The sequence below is a fragment of the Lissotriton vulgaris genome, chromosome 7 (assembly GCF_964263255.1).
Source record: "Lissotriton vulgaris chromosome 7, aLisVul1.2, whole genome shotgun sequence".
Lineage (NCBI taxonomy): Eukaryota > Metazoa > Chordata > Amphibia > Caudata > Salamandridae > Lissotriton > Lissotriton vulgaris.
Window position 1 is genome coordinate 29,110,952 of NC_141695.1, and position 25,236 is coordinate 29,136,187.

Below are 25,236 nucleotides of genomic sequence, written 5' to 3' on the forward strand. Positions count from 1 at the left end.
TTCAATATGGCTACGGCCTCATCGAAGGATGCGTACCGCACCGAACACACTTCCGGGTCTATCGCATCGTTCACGGAAAGACCACGTGGGGCTGACAAATTATGTATCAGCCGAAACTCACCCGGGTCCTTCTTGGGGACCACCCCTAAAGGGGAACAAACAAAATTAGCAACTGGTGGCACATCAAATGGACCGGCGACTCGACCTCGAGCCACCTCCTTCCCGATCTTTTCCTGTACCACGGTCGTATGCTGTAGGACCGATATCTGGTTTTTACATTTTGCTATACTCTGAAAATCCCCTACTGGGATGCGGAAACCATATGAAAATCCGCTCCGCAACACCCCAGCGGAAGCGTGATCCGGGTATTCGCTGAGCCAGGGAATCATTGCCATGGTATCAATCGGAGTAGGTAAAGGCGCCCCTCGGACTATGTCAGACCTGTTTGGCGCCTCCTCTACCCCCGTTATCACCCGTTTTGGCTCTGCACATGGACTCAGGATGGGATGATTGCCCACACCCCCCACATTCGTGCCTAAATTTGCATGACCCCTGGGGCCTAGTACATTTCCCCCTGTTAAAGTTCCAACACACCCCCCTTTTACCTGTGTTGACGATTGGCCTCGAGTGATTGTCGTTACTCGTACCTGATCGAAAGGGCGTCCCCGCATATTGGCGGGAGGATTCACCAACGTTACTCCCTACCAATGGCACCTTCAACATACCAGAGTCCTCCATTTTGGACCAGGACACAGAATCATAACAATCCCAAGTTAAGTTTTTATCATGCTCTTTCGCTTTTCTGAAAATATTATCATAACAAAACCAATGGTTGCCCTCGTGAGATACTGAATACCCCATGATCCGTGACTGATAAATCGGCAATTCGGACAGCAATTCGGGCCTACGTTCACCCAAAATGGATGTAAAAACCCCCCATGCTTTGCCCCAATTACCAATGTTTTCATTTACCTTAAAGGCGGCCATCTTTGCGCGCCAAACACTCGGATGCATGAGCTCCTTTTGGCTCTTAACATGCTCCATCTCATAATGATCGGTAAGCAACGAGAAGATGTTTATATACTCCCCTGCCCATATCTTCTCTTTGATAGCCAGAGGGACATGTTGACCCAACTTTTCCCTTCGAGAGGGTGCCGACTCATCCCTCGCAATCGGCAATGGCCGCTTACCTGAACCGGAAGCTGTATCTGCGACTGGACCTGACCCAGGTGGTTTTTCTACTGCCGCATCCGGCGGTGGAGCCTTCGTCGCTTCCCTTGTTTCCCGCAGTTGCTTCATCAAAACCTGCGAGTCGTCAGCCGTGGCGCCCTTGCTACCTTTACCCAACCACGCTGCTAGTTGTGCTGCCAGCTCGGGCGGCATATCCTCCCCGGATACGGGGGTGACCACCACGGGAATCGGATTCCCTTCCCCCGGCACAGGGGTGGGTGCCTCGAGTGGCGTACAGGGAACCGGGACGTCCCCCCCAGCTGCTCCCCTTCTGGGCCTCCTTCCTTTTCCTCCTGGAGCTGCTCCTGCCAGAGGACGTTTCGGCCCCCCTTCCTCGTCTTTCTCCGCCATTCGCTTCTTTAGGTCGGTCACCTCTTTCATGAGAACCCGCAGCATCTGGTCGGTAGTCATTCGCTTTCCCGCCTTCTTAGGCATTCTCCGACAGAGTATCTGCAAAACAAACAAGAAAGATTACAACGCTCAAAATTGGCTCTTCGTTCCGTCTCGAGCTCACGTGCAGCGAGGTGGTGCAGCTTCAGAGCACAGGAACAAGAGGATGCTTCCTTGGCTTGTTGCTCCTTTTATCCGTCTTCAGGGCGGGCGTAAAGCCGCCCCGGCCTGCCCCGGGGGCGTGGCCGGCCGCGTCAGTGTCTAGGCCAGCCCACTCTAGGGTGGGAAAAAGGCGCGCCCTGGCTACGCCACTTCGGGCATACCAGCCGAGACTCGCCTCCCGCCCAAGATGGCTTCCCGGGGGGATCGTGGTACTCCACCATACGTTCGGGGGGACCGAATGGTCGCCCCTTTCCAGAATCATTAGGTTGTGTCTAGAAAATCGTAGTTGGCGTTGTTCCAATGCCCATTTAACCGCCTCTAATCCATGACTATGATTGATGATAGTATAGAGGCTGGTGATGTCTAATACCATTAAAAGATAGTCCTGTTCCCACACCAAATTGTTCAGTTTTGTCAAAAAATCTTTTGTGTCTCGTATATACGAGTCCAAGTTGGACACAAGAGTAAATAAGGTGTGGTCCACAAAGCGAGACATATTCTCCGTTAGACTCCCGATGGAAGAAATAATCGGGCGTCCAGGTGGGTAGTCACGATTTTTGTGAAGTTTTGGGAGGTGGTAGAAAGTTGGAGTCATTGGGCAGGTGGTGCGTAAGAACAGATGTTCATCTTTGTTCAGCATACGTTGGTTGTACCATTTGGAGATGAGTTTGTCATATTCTATGATACTCAGTTGGTAGGTATCATTAGTGCATTTAGTATAGAAATTCTCATCTGAAAGTTGCCTCAATGCTTCCTTCGTGTAATATTCACGGGTCATCAGAACCACGTTCCCGCCCTTGTCAGAGGGCTTCACAATTATTTTCGTATCCATCGTTAATCCTTTCAAGGCAGTTCTCTGTTGTTCCGTGATGTTTTGGTGGGGGTTCTTTTGGTTACTTTTCCGTAGTTTTAGTAGGTCATCATTCATCGCTTCTGAGAACACATCTATGGCGTCCCAAGGGGATTGGGGAACAAAGGTGGACGGTGGTTTAAAACCACTGTTTTCACTGTCCTGTTCAATACCCTGCATTTCAGCCCTCTGGGCTGGATCCAAGTCTGCAAGGTCCTGTGTTTGTTCCAATTCCAGATCTGTTAGTATCTCAACTGAGCGTAGATCTTTACCGCTCAGTGCGTCTGAAGCTGTAATTCTTCGCCCTTGGTTTTCTTTATGTTGTAGATGTGGCCGCATTTTGAAATGTTTATGTAATTTAAGTTTGCGGGTGAAGCGGAACAGGTCTATTTTGGTTTGGGTGTATTCCAACTCACTATTTGGACAAAAGGTCAGTCCAAGACTTAGGACTTGTTCTTCTTCCTTTGTCAGTACTCTAGGAGTGAGATTGACCACCGTTAAGTTTGTAACCACATTGTTGGTGTTAGAGTTATCTATATATATATATATTACCTACTGGCGGTCGCCAGTAGGTATATATAGTTAGGATTTTTTCTCTATGGGATTTTTGAAAATTCTATGTCTAATAACTTTGGCGTTTGTGGACGGAATTGGCTGAAATTTTCAGGAAAATGGAACATTTTGTTTCTGAGCAGCCCCTGACAATTTGGGGGGGTTTCATCAAGGGGGGGCCGAGAAAAAAGGGGGGTCCCAAAACGCGTTTTTCCCATGTTAATTTCCATAGGGCGGTTGGCCTCACTTTTAGCTCGAACGGCTGAATGGATTTGCACGAAACTTGGCAAAATTGTAGGGACTGTTAGCCCGATGTGCCTTTGCTAGGTCTCAATATATGTGCTCCAGTGGATTTTGATTAATTTAGGTTCAAAAAAAGATATATATCTGGGCGGAGCCTAACCACACATCTGATCTGATTGGCTGTCAGCACTTCATCCAAGAAGTGTTGGCAGCCATCTTGGGACCAATATACATGATAGCACCTCATTAAAAAGCATTGTAGTTAATAGAGGGTTTTAGGACTTTAGTTACATTATAAATCATTTGTTGATGGTACCATACTCGTTTTAGGAATTGTGGTGGGTTCTAAGGTGATTTTACCATGTGAAAAAACCTTCTGCTGTGATATCATGAATATTGTTTGAAAGAAAACTAATATCTCATGATTTTCCCACAGTGGTTTGGAAGGGGATCTATAAGCTAAACTGAAAGCATATTTTCTGTAAATTCACATTATCTTTCTCAGTCATGTGAAAATGAAGTCTGACATTCTCAGTAAAACATGTACATCCAACAAGGACAGAGACTGTCAGTTGATTCCTTTGTGTTCTACTGCAGCCTCCTAGAGTGTTCTAAAGAACAACTAGAGCGCTAACAGTCCTACTTATTACAAAGGTATGGCACACCTGAAGCCATCTTGATTGGAATAAAGTGGTAACTCTTAAAACATTTAATTTAAAAAGAAACAACATGAGGGGGTATATTTTGCCATAGAAAGTATGATTAGTGCTGCAGAATGAAAAATTAGGGCACATTTTGAGTGACTTCTCAAATCCTTTTCTATTTCATTAAAACATTCTGACATGCAGTCTCCCAAAATGGCCACCAGAGACAAAAGAGCCCAAATGTAGCCCAAATATCACCCAGATGTAGCCCAAGTATAGCCCAATGACAGAATGTCCCAGAGTGTTCTAAAGAACAACTAGAGCGCTAACAGTCCTACTTATTACAAAGGTATGGCACACCTGAAGCCATCTTGATTGGAATAAAGTGGTAACTCTTAAAACATTTAATTTAAAAAGAAACAACATGAGGGGGTATATTTTGCCATAGAAAGTATGATTAGTGCTGCAGAATGAAAAATTAGGGCACATTTTGAGTGACTTCTCAAATCCTTTTCTATTTCATTAAAACATTCTGACATGCAGTCTCCCAAAATGGCCACCAGAGACAAAAGAGCCCAAATGTAGCCCAAATATCACCCAGATGTAGCCCAAGTATAGCCCAATGACAGAATGTCCCAGAGTGTTCTAAAGAACAACTAGAGCGCTAACAGTCCTACTTATTACAAAGGTATAGCACACCTGGAGCCATCGTGATGGGAATAAAGTGGTAACTCTTAAAACATTTAATTTAAAAAGGAACAAAATGAGGGGGTATATTATGCAATAGAAGGTATTATTAGTGCTGCAGAAAGAAAAATTAGGGCACATTTTGAGTGACTTTTCAAATCCTCTTCTATTTCATTAAAAAATTCTGACATGCAGTCTCCCAAAATGGCCACCAGAGACAAAAGAGCCCAAATGTAGCCCAAATATCACCCAGATGTAGCCCAAGTACAGCCCAATGACAGAATGTCCCAGAGTGTTCTAAAGAACAACTAGAGCGCTAACAGTCCTACTTATTACAAAGGTATGGCACACCTGAAGCCATCTTGATTGGAATAAAGTGGTAACTCTTAAAACATTTAATTTAAAAAGGAACAAAATGAGGGGGTATATTTTGCCATATGAATTATGATTAGTGCTGCAGAAAGAAAAATTAGGGCACATTTTGAGTGACTTCTCAAACCCTCTTCAATTTCATTAAAAAATTCTGACATACAGTCTCCCAAGATGGCCACCAGAGACAAAAGAGCCTTGGGGTCAACTAAATGCGGTAAGGCTGCCGGACCTGATGGGATTCCGGCAGACCTATTCAAAGCGAATATTGAAATCTGGGGGCCAATGTTAGTACAACTTTTTAATGCAGCTCTCTCATTGGGTCTAAAAGAATCCTGGTTCACCTCAATCATTGTCCCGATTTACAAGAAGGGGGATAGGAACAGCTGTGCCTGTTACAGACCAATCTCCCTTCTTGATTCCTCAGTAAAAATTTTAGGACGTGTTGTATTGGCAAGACTCCAAAGCTGGGCAGAGGAAAACGATATTATTAGCGATTTGCAATTTGGTTCCAAAAAGGGATTGGCACAATTGAGCAAGGGTTAAACCTAATGCTTTTGCAGCATAAATATATAAGGATCAAATCCGAACGCTTGTATTTTACTTTTGTTGATCTTTCCTCAGCGTTCGACTATGTATCACACTCTAAACTGTGGGATATAATGAAAGGTTTGGGAGTGGACAATAACATTATCTGTTTTTTGAGGGAACTCTACAGTGGAGCTACAGCCTCTGTTCGTTATGGCAGGGGAGGAGAATGCTCCAGGCAATTTAGTATAGGTCGTGGAGTGCGGCAAGGTTGCGTATTGGCACCTTTTTTATTCCTTCTTTATATCAATGGTCTCGAGCGTCACCTGCTGCAGGAGTGTAGGGATATGCCCAGGGTGGGGAGGAGGGAAATCCCTGCGCTCATGTATGCGGATGACGCAGTACTCATGGCACGCACTCCCTGCGCTTTACAAAAACTAGTAGTTAGCTTTGAGAAATTTATGCTCAACCTGGATCTACTAGTAAACTGTAGTAAGACCTTCACAATGAATTGTGGCCTAAAACCAGGTAAATTAATGAAGCGTATTTTCTTAAACAATGTGCCGCTGGATAACACCCCAACCTTTTCTTATTTGGGCATTTTATTCGATGAATCAGGTTCCTGGACAAGCGCTATTAAGGCTAGAACTCTTTTATTCATGAAAACGATCATGGCTTTACAGAACTTTGTCAGGAAACTGGGCAGGAAGCCGATAAAAGAAATGTTAACCATTTATAAAGCTACATGCTTGTCTGTGGCTATGTATGGCTCAGGTCTGTGGGGATATGCAAATGTTGATCAAATCCAGCTGGTAGAGAACAAATTTCTGAGGGGAGTTCTAGCAGTTCCACAGTGTGCAGCCACATTTAATTGTCACGCTGAACTTGGCCAACCCTACATAACGGACATTATCAGAATTCAACCTATCCTACTGTGGCACAGGGTATGGACTACTAACGAATGCGTTATGAACCGGGCCCTGCTACGTGACACCCTCAGTTTGGACCATGCGGACAGAATGGAATGGTTGAGCTACGTAAAGCACTTTTTGACCGAGATTGGACTACATTTATATTTCTCGGACCCAACCTCAATGGACACTATTCCTAGGAAGTTACTAAAAACTATCTGTCTGGACCACTTGCTGGATAAGAGGAAGAGAGTGGAAATTTTGAAATCTACAGTACACTCGCACCTTCCTACCCTCTGTGAGACTAATACTGTACAGCCATATTTATCCCTGCCCATGACTAACTATGATCGTTTTCTTTTAACTCGTTTTAGATTTTGTATATTTTTTAGATTAGTGTCTTTTCCATGTATGAACTCTTGGATTCATATTTTGCCCACCTGCTTGTGTGATGGTACATCGCAACAATCTGATATTCATATCCTTTTCTTCTGTAAATTTTATACTGCTATACGTAGGAAAATTATAGTCCCTTTTTTAAAAAACATGAATTTAACCAGATGTCGCCCAGCTTTTTTAGAAGTACAGAAAATGGACACGATTTTAACTGTTACTGTGATTTTAAACTATTTAAAAAGTGTTTTTAAATTCAGGAAACAAATCCAAACTGAAACATCACAGACTCCCTATCGATCTACCTCACTGTACTACTAATCATGAGAAGTATCTATTGTAATTACTGTACTACTGTATTTTGTTTTGTGTTTGTTACTTTTATGGTTATTTGCTTTTAACCGAATAAAGTTTATTGAACTGAACTGACAAAAGAGCCTAAATGTAGCCCAAATATCACCCAGATGTACCCCAAGTATAGCCCAATGACAGAATGTCCCAGAGTGTTCTAAAGAACAACTAGAGCGCTAACAGTCTTACTTATGACAAAAGTATGGCACACCAGAAGCCATCTTGATTGGAATGAAGTGGTAAGTCTGAAAACACTCAATTTAAAAAGGAACAACATGAGGGGGTTAATTTTGCCATAGAAAGTATGATTAGTGCTTCAGAAAGAAAAATTAGGGATCATTTTGAGTGACTTCTCAAATCCTCTTCTATTTCATTAAAAAATTCTGACATGCAGACTGAAACATGCACTTTGAATACCATCAGCAGACGTCCCTGGTGAGCAGTAGCTTTACTACAGTGATCTAATGTGCAACTAGAGTGCTAACATTCAGAATTTATGGCAAATGTGTGACACATCTGAATGCCTTCTTGATGGAACCAAAGTAAACAAGCATTGAAAATGCAATAGATCTCGCCCTCGTTTAAGTTAAAGCCATTCTGTTTGTAATGAGGTGGCTTTTTAGCTTTGCTTTTTATTAGTGTTTTTTCAACTTTCATGTAAATAACATGCATCTGTATGCATATAAGTATATGTATGCATGCATTTATGTTTGTATTTATATAGATATACAGATGATATATGTTTATATATGTATGTATATATATATATTCACTGAAAAAACCATAGGTTATAGACCATATATAGTTAGGAATTAGCATTTACAAAACCTTGAAAATTCACTGAAAAAACCATAGGTTATAGACCATATATAGTTAGGAATTAGCATTTACAAAACTTCGAAAATTCACTGAAAAAACCATAGGTTATAGACTATATATAGTTAGGAATTCGCATTTACAAAACCTTATTTCACTCACACAAAACCATTGAAATTCCATATATAGTTAGTTGCACTAACTATATATCGCGCACCCGCAATCCACTGCTGATGATGTCACATATTACATCATTCATGACATGGTCAGTGACATCACTGATGACATCACTGATGACATCTCAAATGACATCACTGATGACATCACTGATGACAACATCCAGTGACTGTATGTTTCTGTAAAGTTAAAATATGTCTTACATATTGAAGAATGAGTGGATGTATAAGTGTCTGGATGAAGGATTTAGTAGGTGCATGACTGACTGTATGAGTGAGTGATTAAATGTGTCTCACTGAGTGCATGGGTTAGTGACTAAACTGTCTTAATTTGTGCATCAATATGTCTGTTGTTCTGTAAACTGTTGCATGTGTTGATAAGTAGCTATATGAGTAACTATATGGGTTATTAATTGGTTGCCCAAGTATTTGTATGGGAGACTGAGTGTGTGTGTGGGTGGCTGGGAGGTGTATGACTCTGTGCATAGATGTGTGAGCAGTTGATTCACTAGATGTATGGTTTCAAAAGTGCATGTGGAAACAGCTGTATGGGCGGTTGACTGTGTGCATGAGTGTATTGGTGAGTGAATGGATATCTCAGTGCTACATGTCAAAGTAAGTACATATGTAAAACACAGTACATGTGAGAGTTGACATATATAAATAACTGTGCATAAGAGCCAGTGAATGTGTGAGTGGCTGTATGGATCATTGTGAACTTGTATCAGGGATTGTATAAGAGAGTAAATATGTGTTAGTATATGTTTGAATAAGTAAAGTTTGTATAACTGTATAGTTGAGGAAATGGAGGTGTGATTGATTCTTTGCATGACTGACTAGGTGTGTGAGTAACTCCATGGATGAGTGACAGTCTGTGAGTGTCTGTTTACACTGATTGTATCTAAGGTTATATTAGAGTCTGAAGAGGTTCATCGTATTATCACATGAATGATATCATCAGTGATGTGATCAGTAATGTCAAATGAGATGTCATCAGTGATGTCATCAGTGATGTCATTTGAGATGTCATCAGTGATGTCATTTGAGATGTCATCAGTGATGTCATCAGTGATGTCACTGACCATGTCATGAATGATGTAATATGTGACATCATCAGCAGTGGATTGCGGGTGCGCGATATATAGTTAGTGCAACTAACTATATATGGAATTTCAATGGTTTTGTGTGAGTAAAATAAGGTTTTGTAAATGCAAATTCCTAACTATATATGGTCTATAACCTATGGTTTTTTCAGTGAATATATATATATATATAAATACACATATATACAAGCATATAGTTGATGTTTTAATAATGTACTTTTACAATGTATATGACTTTACCACACATGCATTTGCGTTATAATGGCATGCGTGAAAAAGTCATATGCGTTGTAAAAGTTTTAGAAATGATGTCTTTGCGGAGTAATAGTCCTGCGTTATAAAAATTGCGGAGTGATGGTATGCGGGATGTTGGTTTGCGGAATATCATCACATATTTCCGGGGGGAGGGATAGCCCCTTTCTTGCTATTTCCGTGGAGGCGGGCCTTGTGTCCGGATGTGCGTGGCGCGAGGCCTGTGCGCAACAGAAGTGGAAAATCTCCAGTGTGCGCTTCAGGCGTCACCGGAAGTTAAGGTGAGATTACATTTCCTGCACAATGGCCCCTGTTTGCGCTCCTTCCGGCCCTTGGGAATAGTGCCATGCCTGACCTCCATACAGTAATGCAGGTGCACATCACTGGGAGAGCGGGGCAAGCACACCCGGAGCTGGAATGTACAGAACCTGGGAAGAAAAAACAATGAAATATTGGGCACAACGCTAGCTTTTTTTTGTTCTGAAATGTCGCGACCCGCACACGCCCACGCCTCCAGCACACGCCCACAGCACACGATATGAGACATGGCATGAAGGGCGGAACGTACAACATGCTCCCTGCGTTTGTCACGCCCCCAGCACACGCCCACAGCACAACGCAGACACGCCCAGAAGGGACTACTTTGCTGGCACGGTTCTTTTACCTTTTAAATGTATATGATGTCCTTCTGCTGCAACTGCCCTTTCAAACGCTGTATTGGGTGTTGTGATTGGTGCTGTGGTTCCTGAGATTATCCGCCGAAAAGGTTCGGGCTCTCTCTTTATTATATTAGTATAGATATAGATATGAGCTGAAAGTAAAAACAAAACTAGTGAGCGTTGACACTGTTAGGGACAGGCCAATCGCAGATTCTTGGTGTAGCAGAGACTCAGGCTGCCAGGGAGAAAGGATACAAAATGAGACAACTGCACAAGCAGACCACATTTGAAGTCTTTTTCTGAGAATATTACATGACCTTTAAGAGATAAGCAAAAGGTATCCTGATTTCATGAATGGAATGACAGAGCTTTTGCATCCACAGTGGTATTGAACTGAGACCCAAGTGTATGGAGGCTGACCCCCCAGATGTGAGTCAACTAAACCCTCCCTCAATTATCCAGGAGGAAAACTTGCTCCACAGACAACTTACCAATCACCAACATCATCACAGATCCTGCTGAGTTGCATAAATCCCTCTTCGGTTGGTCTCATCTCAGTGTGAGTATTTAGATGTTAAAACACCTTTGTTGTGGTAGAAAGCAAGTAGAGTTCCTGACCACATGCAACAATATAGATATCTTCATAGCATGTCTCACTTCCACTCATTCTCAGTAGAGCTTTACAACGTGATGGTCAAACGTCAGGACAGGTGGCATGTCTCACGACCACTCATGCTCAGTAGAGCTTTACAACGTGATGGTCAAACGTCAGGACAGGTGGCATGTCTCACGACCACTCATGCTCAGTAGAGCTTTACAAAGTGATCATCAAACGTCAGAACAGGTGGCATGTCTCACAACCACTCATGCTTGCAGACCTTTACAAAGTGATGGTCAAACGTCAGGACAGGTGGCATGTCTCACAACCACTCATGCTTGCAGACCTTTACAAAGTGATCATCAAACGTCAGGACAGGTGGCATGTCTCACAACCACTCATGCTTGTAGGAGCTTTACAAAGTGATCATCAAACGTCAGAACAGGTGGCATGTCTCACAACCACTCATGCTTGCAGACCTTTACAAAGTGATGGTCAAACGTCAGGACAGGTGGCATGTCTCACAACCACTCATGTTTGTAGAGCTTTACAAAGTGAAGGTCAAACGTCAGGACAGGTGGCATGTCTCACAACCACTCATGTTTGTAGAGCTTTACAAAGTGAAGGTCAAACATCAGGACTGGTGGCATGTCTCACAAGCACACATGCTTGTTAGAGCTTTACAAAGTGATGGTCAAACGTCAGGACAGGTGGCATGTCTCACAACCACTCATGCTTGCAGACCTTTACAAAGTGATCATCAAACGTCAGGACAGGTGGCATGTCTCACAACCACTCATGTTTGTAGAGCTTTACAAAGTGAAGGTCAAACGTCAGGACAGGTGGCATGTCTCACAACCACTCATGTTTGTAGAGCTTTACAAAGTGAAGGTCAAACGTCAGGACAGGTGGCATGTCTCACAACCACTCATGTTTGTAGAGCTTTACAAAGTGAAGGTCAAACATCAGGACTGGTGGCATGTCTCACAAGCACACATGCTTGTTAGAGCTTTGCAAAGTGAAGGTCAAACGTCAGGACAGGTGGCATGTCTCACAACCACTCATGCTTGTTAGAGCTTTGCAAAGTGAAGGTCAAACGTCAGGACAGGTGGCATGTCTCACAACCACGCATGCTTGTTAGAGCTTTACAAAGTGATGGTCAAACGTCAGGACAGGTGGCATCTCTCACAACCACTCATGCTTGCAGACCTTTACAAAGTGATGGTCAAACGTCAGGACAGGTGGCATGTCTCACAACCACTCATGTTTGTAGAGCTTTACAAAGTGAAGGTCAAACGTCAGGACAGGTGGCATGTCTCACAACCACTCATGTTTGTAGAGCTTTACAAAGTGAAGGTCAAACGTCAGGACAGGTGGCATGTCTCACAACCACTCATGTTTGTAGAGCTTTACAAAGTGAAGGTCAAACATCAGGACTGGTGGCATGTCTCACAAGCACACATGCTTGTTAGAGCTTTGCAAAGTGAAGGTCAAACGTCAGGACAGGTGGCATGTCTCACAACCACTCATGCTTGTTAGAGCTTTGCAAAGTGAAGGTCAAACGTCAGGACGGGTGGCATGTCTCACAACCACTCATCCTTGTAGGACCTTTACAAAGTGAAGGTCAAACGTCAGGACAGGTGGCATGTCTCACAACCACTCATGCTTGTTAGAGCTTTGCAAAGTGAAGGTCAAACGTCAGGACAGGTGGCATGTCTCACAACCGCTCATGCTTGTAGGAGCTTTACAAAGTGAAGGTCAAACGTCAGGACAGGTGGCATGTCTCACAACCACTCATGCTTGTTAGAGCTTTGCAAAGTGAAGGTCAAACGTCAGGACAGGTGGCATGTCTCACAACCACTCATGCTTGTTAGAGCTTTGCAAAGTGAAGGTCAAACGTCAGGACGGGTGGCATGTCTCACAACCACTCATCCTTGTAGGACCTTTACAAAGTGAAGGTCAAACGTCAGGACAGGTGGCATGTCTCACAACCACTCATGCTTGTTAGAGCTTTACAAAGTGAAGGTCAAACGTCAGGACGGGTGGCATGTCTCACAACCACTCATGCTCAGTAGAGCTTTACAAAATGATCAAACGTCAGGACAGGTGCCTGTGCCACACTACAGACTCAGTTATTTTCATGATCAGCCATAAAACGAAGACCTTCAGCCCGGGGATTACTTGGGCAATTTAACAAATGAACTGGAGCCGGATTGGAAAACGTGTTTGTCTAGAACATCCACAAATGTAGAGTGCGGGAAAGGCAAAGAATGGTGCTTGGATCCTTGCACACAGAATCCTTGTGAAATTCAATAGTACAGGACTCTGACATACAGGAATGGTGCTCTGATCCTTGCAATATGTGAAATCCCGTAGCACCATTTCCCCGAAGTTCGGGGCACGCACTCACTGTGAAATTCCAGAGTGCACAGTATCTCACAGGAATACTATGAAATCCAAAACTGCATCATAGCTGCCTCCTAAGAATGGTGCTTCGAGGCTTGCACACCTGCCGCTGTGACACCCAAAGTGAAGGGTCTCTCACTCACTAGATGGGGGTACAAGCCTTGCACAAGCTCCCTGAGAAACCCATAATGCAAGGACTCTAACTTACAAGGAGGGTGTTAAGATCCCAGAACACACTCTGGCTGTGACATCACACATCATGTCACTACGGTCCTTTAACACGGTCTGGTTGTGACATCCCAAAGTGCCACAGATGACAGTGTGAGAAGTGCAAGATTTGTGCACAAAAGTAAAAACAGGGCCAGCAATCCAAGCGAACGGAACATCTTCAGCATTTTAATAAGACTTGAACCTCTCCCCCTCTGACCCTCCCCCCCATCCCCGCTCCCTCCCACCCTTCAGCAAACACACACACCAGCTTTTAATCCATTACCTGCACTGGAAATGATCTCGGGTGGGAGGAAGGGCCAGGAAGACTTCACGAGTATTTACAAGGAGGATACAAAGTGCAACCGCTCAACGATGAAGGTGTAAAGGGCGTCCCTGGCCAAAAGAATTAATTGAAATATGAATTAAGCCTTTGCTATGAGTTTAGACATCTCGGGCATTTCACCCTCATCTCATATATAACATACCATGTGTATTTGTAAAGCGCAGCTTCACCTAAGGTTATCTTGACGCTGAATAACAAATGTTTGTTGTTACCCAATCCAATAATACTCATGTTTTCGACCTCAGACGGATGAAGGGCTGAGTGGCCCCGCCGGGATGAAGTCGCACACAGAACCCTGCAGTGGACGCATTAGTCCACCAAGACCCAGACCCCCGCACCAGACCCGGCACAGACCCTCGTTTATTGCATCTTTCTAAAGCAGACACGGTGCAGGAGGCTCTCGTGTAAGGAGCGTTCACCAGTGTAAGTGTGACGTGCACCCTCTGCTCACAAGTCCGTCATGTCTGTAAGTGCATAGCACGTGCGCTGCTCACTGATGCCGTCTGTGACACGGACGAGACACAGACCTGCTGCTCATGTTCACAGTTCAGACCCTTATCAATGGAACCGGTCCCTGTCTCTCACGTGCAGTTTTCTTCCTTCATCCGGCGTCACCCCTGCAGGTTTAACTGCACCACATTGTTTCATTTTAGTGCACATATCTGGTCCAGCGTATGAAAACACCCCCCCCCCCCTCCCCCTTGTGCAGAATACCGGGCTTTACACTTGAGGCCCCCTCCCCGCTTCTGGAAATCCACAAGAGGCTGCAGACCTGGCTCTTCGACTGACCTCGGCCAGAGGACCAGCACACCTGCCCTAGCGCCTGGATACCCTGCAGGTGACAAGCAGCGTTTTACAAATCAAAATAACACAGCACAACTTCAGAGAGTGCCAAAGTCATCAGTGTATGGAACGGATAGGAGTGGGGCACAGGGGTGCAGGGATATAGTGCACCCCGATTCAGTTCACGGTTAGTTGAGATCTTTGATGAAGCCCCAATCTGACCTGAAAGTATTTTCAGTCAAAGGCACGATGACTCCAGCGGCTGAACCCCTGCCCCCACCCTTTTTACTACCAGGCGCGCAACACCCATTCGGGCGGTGGGCACATGACCCCTCGTGGAGGCTTGTTCGAGTCATCAGCACCGAGGGCGGCAGCCACACCACAGTTACTCGGGGTGCTGCCACCACCTTTCAGTAATGCGCACATAATCAACGATGGCACAGCGTGCGGCAATCAAACCTTGTGCACTTTGTTCACAATCTCTACACACATAGATGTGTATTTGTACTTGTGCACTGCCGCCCCATTCTGGGGCATCTTGGCGCTGTACTCATACCACTGTGGAACCCTTGCTGGCTTTGGCTGTGAAATATCCACTCCTGGCCACCCCCAAGGTGAAGCCAGGCATCCCAGCGCTGTTGGGGCCGTTGTGCAGATTAAGCAAGCTATTGCCCAGAGTTGCAGAGTGGGACCCATGATTAGAACAGGCACCGAGGCGAGAATTATCAGGTCAGAGCAAATTGTGCCCAAGACCCACCGAGGCGGGGAATTGAACCCTGGTCCGGGTCAGACCTCTGCATCAGGGTCTGCCGCTCTAACCATTGAGCCACACTTCTACACAACATTCTTCTGCTGGTACAACTTGAAGTTTAGTAACACCGTCTTGCAATTTTATCCAACAATTATTTGATTATCAGAGTATTTTAGTTTTGCTATCATCAAAAATTCTATAATCCTTTTTATCCAGTGCAATCTTGCCCAAAAACATATCAAATCTGTTAATTATCTCGTCAATTGCTCTGGTTTTTATTCATCCATATTGGTCAGTCAAAATACCTCAGTGTCAAAATCGAACAAAATACTGGGTCTTATTTATGAAGGCCTTGCGTCACCGGTGCGTGTCTTTTTCCCATTTTAAAAGTCACGTAAAAGTGGCGCAAGACCTTCATAAATAAGGCCCACTGTGTCTAGATATTTAAACAGGATTCTAATTCTGAACATCTGTGACTATCCCCTATAGATTTACAGCCCACACAAGGAATAACATTTACACTTTAAGCAGGAAATATTTGAACAACAAAGCAGTGTTTCATGTCTTTACTTATCCGCAGGGCACATCCACTGGTCCTGTGTTCACTCTGGTACCTTGCCTGAATCTAGATGCAGAGTCTTTTAAAGGCACAGGGAGGTCCCCTGAGGCCTGTACAGGCAGTGATGGGACCTGCCAGGGCATGGGTGTGAGAGAGAGTCCACTGGGCAATTATTAGCCAAGAGTTTTTAATTACATTTGAAAAGGTCCCAGAGCACCATGGTAAGTTTCAAACCGTGTTCATGTTCTGTTGATTTTTTCATATTTTACATTTTTGGAATATGTTATATGTTTTAATTTAATTTATCAATGTCATGGAAATGCATATTTGTGGTAGATTGTTGCAAGAAACAGGATGCACCGATGTAAGAATCAAATCTGCTGTGCAGAAAAATTTACTGTAACAAAATTCATCATTTAAAAATAAAAATACATTTAACAAACAAGTCAGTGCCAGATGTATTTTAAAGCAAATGTCAAACAACTCTTCTCACAAGTTCACAGCTATATTAATATTGACAACTATCAGGAAATGGGGGGGGGGGGTGATAGATCCCCGCAGAGATATTTTAAGGACGCAGGAAATTTTGTGTAACAAAATCAATCATTTAAAAATAAAAATGCATTTAATAAATAAGTCATATATACAAACATACAGGTTGCTTCATGCCCAAGGCTGGGCTTTGGACAGATAAGAGATGTCACATAGACGAGGGAGGTTCCCCACTTTGACCAAGTTTGCTTGACGTGATGTTTAACAACAACCCCACACTCATTGTTGCCCCAAAATGTAGGTGCTCCTGACTACCAGGGGCGGCTCCTCCATAAGGGCGGAGGAGCGCCGCCCCACAGCCCGTGCCAGCAGATGATAAATAAACTGAGAATTAAACAATGGTATTATCATTTTATTAATGCTGTCAAGCATTAACTGCACGTTACAACTGACCATACATAATAAGTATGGGGCGGGTGGGGCATGTCAGGGAGAAGTACAGTGCACTTTTAAGTGCGCATGTGTGCTTGGCCGGCCGTACTAAGCTGGCCAAGCACCCACGCCCACTAATTTAGTAGGTGTGTGATTATATTTATATATTATTTTGACCGTTGACTGTTGCCTAGATCTGCCGACCCACCCGCAAATTTATACCAGGGCCATGCTCGGGTCCACGAGTATATTGCCAGATCTTGGAGAACGCCCCCCAAAAATGTGTGTGCGTTTACTGCAAATTACTTATTCTTTACCCACATATAATTTATACACAGGGGGTCAGAGGCCCTTCATCTTTACCCCATAATTTCCTTTCCCCCACATTATAACCCCAGGGACCGTAAGTGCGCACCTGGATGTGAGAAGCTGTGACACAGTCTCTATAGGCGTGAGACTGTGTTGAGAGCTTGTGTCTGGGTGTGAGAGTGGATGAGAGAGTGTCTGTCTGGGTGTGAGTGTGGGTGTGACAGAGTGTACCTGGTTGTCACAATTGGTGGTAGAGTGTATGTGACTTTGAAAATGAGTGTGAGAGTGTCTGGGTGAGACTGTGATTGTGAGAGTTTTTGTCTGCCTGTTTGAGTGGGTGTGTGGTCATATCTTCTTTTTTTACGGTTTCTGAAATTCACAGATCCGTCCACGAATTTACACGGGCCCCCCTGAGCCTTGCGGGTAGATCATCGGATCTAGAAAACTGTCAAAGATAAATATATACCTGTATTTTAACTGAACAGCTTATGCTTACGCCCTACTTATATCCCCTTGTAGTCAGTAAGTCTCTACCCTGACGCTTTATAAACATTACAGCCCAAATTTGGGCCCTGGGAACTATTTCCCGATAAAAATAAAATGGCGGCTGCAATATTTCTGTGAACTTGCTGCCAGTCATTCAGGTCTATACTTTGGCGCTTGGATCCGCAGATGGATCCACGATGGGTCCGCGTAGGATCTGCGTTGTTATATATCTAATTTTTTTAACTCTAATATCTCAGAACTACTACTACTACTGAACAGATCTACGTGTTGTAGTCTTGTTCAAAACTCCTATGGAAATTAACATCGGGAAAATGCCTTTTGGGACCCCCCTTTTTCTTGGCCCCTGCTTCACAGATCTTCCTGAAACATTAAACACAGCAGCTGATCTGAATAAAGTATTAATTTTGAAAATTTCATGAAGATTCGTCAAGTTGTGCCAAAGTAATTGGCAAAACAAAAAGATATCTTCCGATGGAAACTGGGTGCTAACTACCTCCTCGCGACTGCCAGTAGGTCATATATCCATATCTATATATATATTCACTGAAAAAAACATAGGTTTTACAGATGTTATAGTTCGGAATTAGCATTTAAAAATTCTTGGAAATTCGCTAAAAAAAACATAGGTGTCAGGGACGTTATAGTTAGTTGAACATTTGACTCATATAAAACCAGAGAAATTCGCCTATTATAGCTATAACTCGCGCGCCCGCAATGCAATGCTGATGATGTCACATATTACATCACTCATGACATGGTCAGTGACATCACTAATGACATCACTCATGACATCACTCATGACATCATCCAGTGAATGTGTGTGTTATGGAAAATTTAAATATGGTTTATATATATATATATGCCAAGGTGTATTGAAGAATAAACGCATTTACAAGTGCCTAAAGGGATTATTTCGTAGGTGCATGACTGACTGTATAACTGAGTGATTGAACGTGTCTTACTGAATGCATGGGTTAGTGACTAAACTGTGTGAAAGTCTTTATTAGTCTCTCAGTTGGTGTGTAAGCAACTGCATGAGTTGCTGAATAGCTACATGAGTGTCTATATGGGTTATTGATTTGTTGTCTGAGTATGTGCACAGGTCCCTGAGTGTCTGTGTGGGTGGGTGGGAGGGTGTATGAGTCTGTGCATAGATGTCTCAGTGGGTGATTCACTGGTTGTATGGATTTTAAAACTGCATCTGGGAAGGGCTGTATGGGTGAGTTAGTGTGTCTAAGGGTGGGCGTAAAATCCGTTCCGTTTGCAGAATTTACGGATTTTTGGCAATTTCGCGGTCTGCGAATCGCGCAAATTTGTCCAAAAATCCGCACTTCGCAAGCTGGCGGATTTTTTTTGCTTGGTCACGCTTGATAAATACAATTACCGTGATTCTGAGTTCAAAGAAATGTTTTTCTCCCTGTTTGCGTGTGCTGCGCCATTTTGGATCTTGCTGCGTGATCGCACTGGAGTTTTTCAACCGCGACTACGTCATCGCGGCCCGCCACCTTGCACAGCAAGAGTTTGACAACGCGAGTTTGTCATAAGGGCCCGGGATCACGCATCACAGGAGTAAACAATTGCGAACACGTAGATGCGGCGCGCAGATGACTTCCGGCGGGCGATTTGACCAGCTCGCGTTTCCGAAATTGCAAAAATTGCAATTCTGCACAAGAAATCCACCGCAGGCAGCATAAACCTTCTGAAATGATGATTTTTTTATCAGAATAACTCCTCAGATTGACATTTGTCTGTACTTTTTTGTGCAAGAAGTCCATTTTTGGGGGGTGGGAGGAAGGAAGTGCCCCAGAGTCTCCAACTTCCTGTTCCTGTCCAGCAGGCTCCTCCCAGTGCTTTGTCCATGTGCTGGTCACTTTTCATTTGGATCTGGAGCTGGAAGGATTACTTTTTGTGGCTGCTGCTGGATATTTGGATTTGAGGATTTTTGGGAATTTGGATCACTTTTGGAATTGAGATTTTACAAGTAAGTTGGTGTTGTTTGTTTGGGGCATTGAACGTGCTGCATCTACAATTTCGAAACTTTTTCACAACTTTAAAAAAAATATATTATCGGTAGCCACAGTATCCGGTAGGACCAGGGTTAGTTATGGGTGCATGATACAACTGTTTCTGTGAGTTTTGTTGAATTTAAACATCATTTAGGGCAGGGATGGCATTGGATTGGGGTGATTTTTGTGTGTATTTCCATTTTTTGGGAGTTGTTGGGGCCTGGCCCAGGGCCTGGCCATGTGGTTGGGGGCCATTTTGAGGCATGGTGCAGGGCCTGGCCATATGGGTGGGGGTCTAGGGGTCATTTTGAAGCCAGGCAGTGTGCCTTGTGTCATAGCCTGCACCCAGTCTGCCTTGTTTTCATCCATTTTGCCCAGGGGTACTCAGTGGTGCATGGACCAAGTGTTTTTTCTGTAGGGTGTCTTGAATTTAAACATCATTGAGGGCTTGGATGGCATTGGATTGTGGTGATTTTTGTGTGTTTTTCGACTTTTTGGGGTGTTCTTGCGGCCTGGCCATGTGGGTGGTGGCCATTTTGAGGCCTGGTCCAGGCCGGGCCGGGCCATGTTGCTGGGGGCCAAGGGTCTATTTTTAAGCCAGCAGTGTGCTCAGGCCTACACCCAGTTTCCCTTGCTTTCACCCAATATGCCCAGGGGTAGTGAGTGGTGCCTGGACCAAGTCTTTCTGTGTGGTGTCTTGAATTTAAACATCATTGAGGGCATGGATGGCATTAGATTGTGGTGATTTTTGTGTGTTTTTCGAATTTTGGGGTGTTCTTAGGACCTGACCGTGTGGGTGGGGACCATTTTGAGGTCTGGTCCAGGCAGGGCCTGGCCATGTTGCTGGGGGTCAGGGGTCCATTTTGAAGCCAGGCAGTGTGCTCAGGCCTGCACCCAGTTTGCCTTGCTTTCACCCCTTATGCCCAGGGGTAGTGAGTGGTGCCTCAACCAAGTCTTTCTGTGGGGTGTCTTGAATTTAAACATCATTGAGGGCATGGATGGCATTGGATTGTGGTGATTTTTGTGTGTTTTTCGACTTTTTGGGGTGTTCTTAAAACCTGGCCATGTGGGTGGGGGCCATTTTGAGGCCTGGTCTAGGCAGGGCCTGGCTATGTGGCTGGGGGTCAAGGGTCCATTTGGAAGCCAGGCAGTGTGCTCAAGCCTGCACCCAGTTTGCCTTGCTTTCACCCATTATGCCTAGGGGTAGTGAGTGGTGCTTGGACCAAGTCTTTCTGTGGGGCGTCTTGAATTTAAACATCATTGAGGGCATGGATGGCATTGGATTGTGGTGATTTTTGTGTGTTCTTCGACTTTTTGGGGTGTTCTTGGGGCCTGGCCATGTGGGTGGGTGCCATTTTGAGGCCTGGTCCAGGCAGGGCCTGGCCATGTGGCTGGGGGTTAAGGGTCCATTTTGAAGCCAGGCAGTATGCTCAGGCCTGCACCCAATTTGCCTTGCTTTTACCCATCATGCCCAGGGGTAGTGAGTGGTGCCTGGACCAAGTCTTTCTGTGGGCTGTCTTGAATTTAAGCATCATTGAGGGCATGGATGGCATTGGATTGTGGTGATTTTTGTGTGTTTTTCGACTTTTTGGGGTTTTCTTGGGGCCTGGCCATGTGGGTGGGGGCCATTTTGAGGCCTGGTCCAGGCAGGGCCTGGCCATGTTGCTGGGGCTCAAGGGTCCATTCTGAAGCCAGGCAGTGTGCTCAGACCTGCACCCAGTTTGCCTTGCTTTCACCCATTATGCCCAGGGGTAGTGAGTGGTGCATGGACCAAGTCTTTCTGTGGGGTGTCTTGAATTTAAACATCATTGAGGGCATGGATGGCATTGGATTGTGGTGATTTTGTGTGTTTTTCGAATTTGTGGGGTGTTGTTGGGGCCTGGGCATGTGGGTGGGGGCCATTTTGAGGCCTGGTCTAGGCAGGGCATGGCCATGTGGCTGGGGGTCAAGGGTCCAATTTGAAGCCAGGCAGTGTGCTCTGTGCCATAGGCCTGCTGTACCCAGTGTGCCTTGCTTTCATCCATTATGCCCAGGCGTACTCAGTGGTGCATGAAACAACTCTCTCTGTGTGGTCTCTCTTCTATTAATGTAAACATCCATTTTTTATTAGAAAAAAAATTGCAATTTTTATTTTTGCTCTTTACATTTTGGGGTGTGTTGTAATAATAAATGCCTAGTTGCAAACTAATAATTGAAGCACGACATATGCAACATTTATTTAACTGATGTTCCTCTGGCTTCGTTTGCTTTTAGGTGCACAAAGACGAATCAGCCTCATCATTCTTCATCAGTGCCAGGAAGAAGTCCTGCTGCGGTGTGTGCAGCACAACGTCACGTGTGGCCACAGACAACTCTGCAACTCATGCAACTGCGGCCTGCTGTTCTGACATCTGAAGAAAATGGGCCCAAACAAAGGTGGCCGTAGCTCCTCTAGCAAGAAAGTTGCCAGTAAGAAGGAGCAGAAGAAGCAAGTGGCGCCACTTACCAAGGAGACTGGTGTGCCGACCGGCACATTTTTTGGGGAAAAAAAACTACGCCTGCAGCAGCGGGATCTGCCGGGGACCAAGCTGAGAGCAGCACCTCCGTTTCATTGGGCTCATTGCCACAACGCCAAGTTAGGTCTAAGTCCATGAGTGCTGCAAAGGCAGCCACTTTACTTGTTCAATCACCAGCGACCAGTGATGTTGGCTCATCGCAAGAAAGTAGCATCCAATCAACGCAGGGTGTAACTCCTCTGGCCAGTGTTCAACAACCACAGCCGCACCAACAACCACAGGTGCAGCAAGTAGAAGCCCAAGTACATGCGCAAGGAGAGGCACAAGGAGAGGCGCAAGTAGAGGCGCAAGTAGAGGCGCAAGTAGAGGCGCAAGTAGAGTCGCAAGGAGAGGCGCATGGAGAGGTGCATTGAGAGGCGCAACTAGAGGCGCATGGAGCGGCACAACTGACCACAATGCTTGTTCCTCCAGAAGTAGGGGCACATCAGGAAATCCAAATTCAAGCAGAGGTATCATCAGAGGAAGCCACTCCTCCTGATGATTCATTGTCTTCCAGATCCCCAGCAAGAAAAAGATCAAGGAGGGATACTACAAGTTCTTCTTCAAACCCCATTCCTTCTGATGATCTTGATGTCGACTGGAACCCACCACCAAAAACAACAATGCATTCTGAGTCTGAGAGTGAGGCACGCCATGAGCCGACAAAGGTAGCTAAGTCTAAAAGGTAGGTTCTTGCAAAGCTTTCAATTATGGGTGAGGATGATGAACAAGAAGTGGTGTATTCTGCTGCTGATGAACAATCTGACGATGACCCAGTCATCAGAGACATGACTCCAGCCCCAGCGGGCATGCAGCAAACAGACATTTGTTCGATATCCCGAATCGCTGCTGACCGGGATGTGGGCGGCGTGGCACTGGTATCACCACCAACGCAGTTAACTAGTACACCAACACCACCTACAGCTTCCGTATTTTCTCGTCAGAAGGGCCGGCAGAGACCTCCATCCAGCTCGACCTCCATTACCTCAAGTAGTGGTGCTGTAAGTGCACAACAGAGTACATTTTAGCATCGCCCATCCTCCACTTCATCTGGCACTGAAACTCAAAGTAGCACCTCCACCACCAGAAGACATTTCCAGTCCCCAGTTTGGGACTTCTTTACTGTTAGCTCAAAGGCGGAAAACATGGTCATTTGTTCGATTTGTAACCTTTCAGATAGTCGTGGTAAGCTTGGTACCAAGTATGGCACCGGAGACCAGAGAGGTCATCTAAAAAAACACCACACAATCATTTGGGACGTGCACCTAAGGGAGATCCAGGGAGCCAAAAGTACAACAAATCCAAATGTATCCATTCCATCTGATGATGATGATGAAGGGCTTATCATGCGAGGGGGGGAGTGAAGAAGCGACAGACATTTTTTCTGGTACACCCAGTACCCCTGGCAGCAGAACACCCCCTATACCCCTGCAACATGTATGAGGCACACTAAGAGTCTGGGAGAGACACCAATGCGAAAAAGTAAATCAATGAGCCTAACTGAGTTGAAGAAGTCTGCATCAATACCATCCCGTAAAATGGTCCAGCCCACCATTAGAACCATGTATTGGTCGGAGGTACCATATGACCGCAACCACCCAATAACATGTCTGTATAACGCAAAGCTGGCTAAAATGCTAGCGCTGGACCTTCTCCCTTTTTCTTTCGTGGAAGGGGTGGGTTTTCTAGAATTTGTGGCAACAGTCTGCCCTAAATGGAAGGTTCCTAGCCGGTCCTATTTTGCCCGAGTTGCAGTTCCAGCACTACATGAAGATGTGCTGGAGGTGATTGGGGCAGCTTTGCAGAAGAGTGCTGTTCACACTATCCACCTGACAACAGACATGTGGACCAGTTGCCAAGCCCTTGATTACATGTGCATCACTGCACACTGGGTCTCTTTTGCAGGGGTTGCAGAGAAGGTACGTGCAGGTGTTGACCATGACACCATTTTTCAAGCTACTCGGAAACATGCAACAGTAGCTATGTTTGCCATGGAGAAATCTCATACTGCAGAAAACATTTTGAATGAGTTTCAAAGTAAGGTCTTTAAATGGCTGCATCCAAGAAAGCCCATGATTGGTTATGTTTCCACAGATAATGGCACCAATATAGTTAAGGCCATGTAGGAAGGTGAATATTTCAGAGTGCCTTGTTTGGCGCACAGTATAAACCTCGTTAACATCAAAACTTATAGAATCGACAGACAGAGGTATTCTATTCTTGGATAAAATTTCCAGCGGCAAACACCGCAACACACGAGTTCCACTATTACAAAATAGGGGATCCACCGGAAGAGTACGCTCCTTTCGAGGAGATTGAAATTCCATAAAAAGTCCAAGAGCATCTGCTCTGGTTTAAAGGCGCCCTAAAACATAATGATCATATTACCAGGCTCGATCCACTAGGTAGACCAGGAGCAACGTGGCCGGTTCTAGCCAGCTACACACCACATCCGGACTTTGCAAAAATGTCAAGAGAAGAGCTGTTAACACAGCTAAAAACATTAATTAAAATACATAGACAATTAGTCCAATATGTAATGCGGACTGCAACAGTCCAAACAGCTGTTAATGTACCACAGCTGACCCCTCATCAGGGGAACACAAATAAAATTACACCACAGAACATACAATCATACCTGACAGACCTCCTGAGGCGGAATCCGGGAGTGAGAACTGCCGCTCATTTTTAAAATTGTTGAATTTCTTGTATATTTTTAAACCCACTTTCCCTCTCCCCCTCCTGCATGACTTCAGGGCATTGACCTGCCTGTGGAGACGCCGCGCAGCCGACATTAACGCTGCCGCGGTCTAAACACCTAAGCTAATCTTGCCACCATTGCCTGCTCGATCGCGATGGCCACGCCCCCCTTGAGGACACGACTACCCCGAACCAGCATTTAAAGCGCTGATTACAAGCGCTTTAATTCATACCTGACAGACCTCCTGAGGCGGAAGCCGGGAGTGAGAACTGCCGCTCATTTTTAAAAT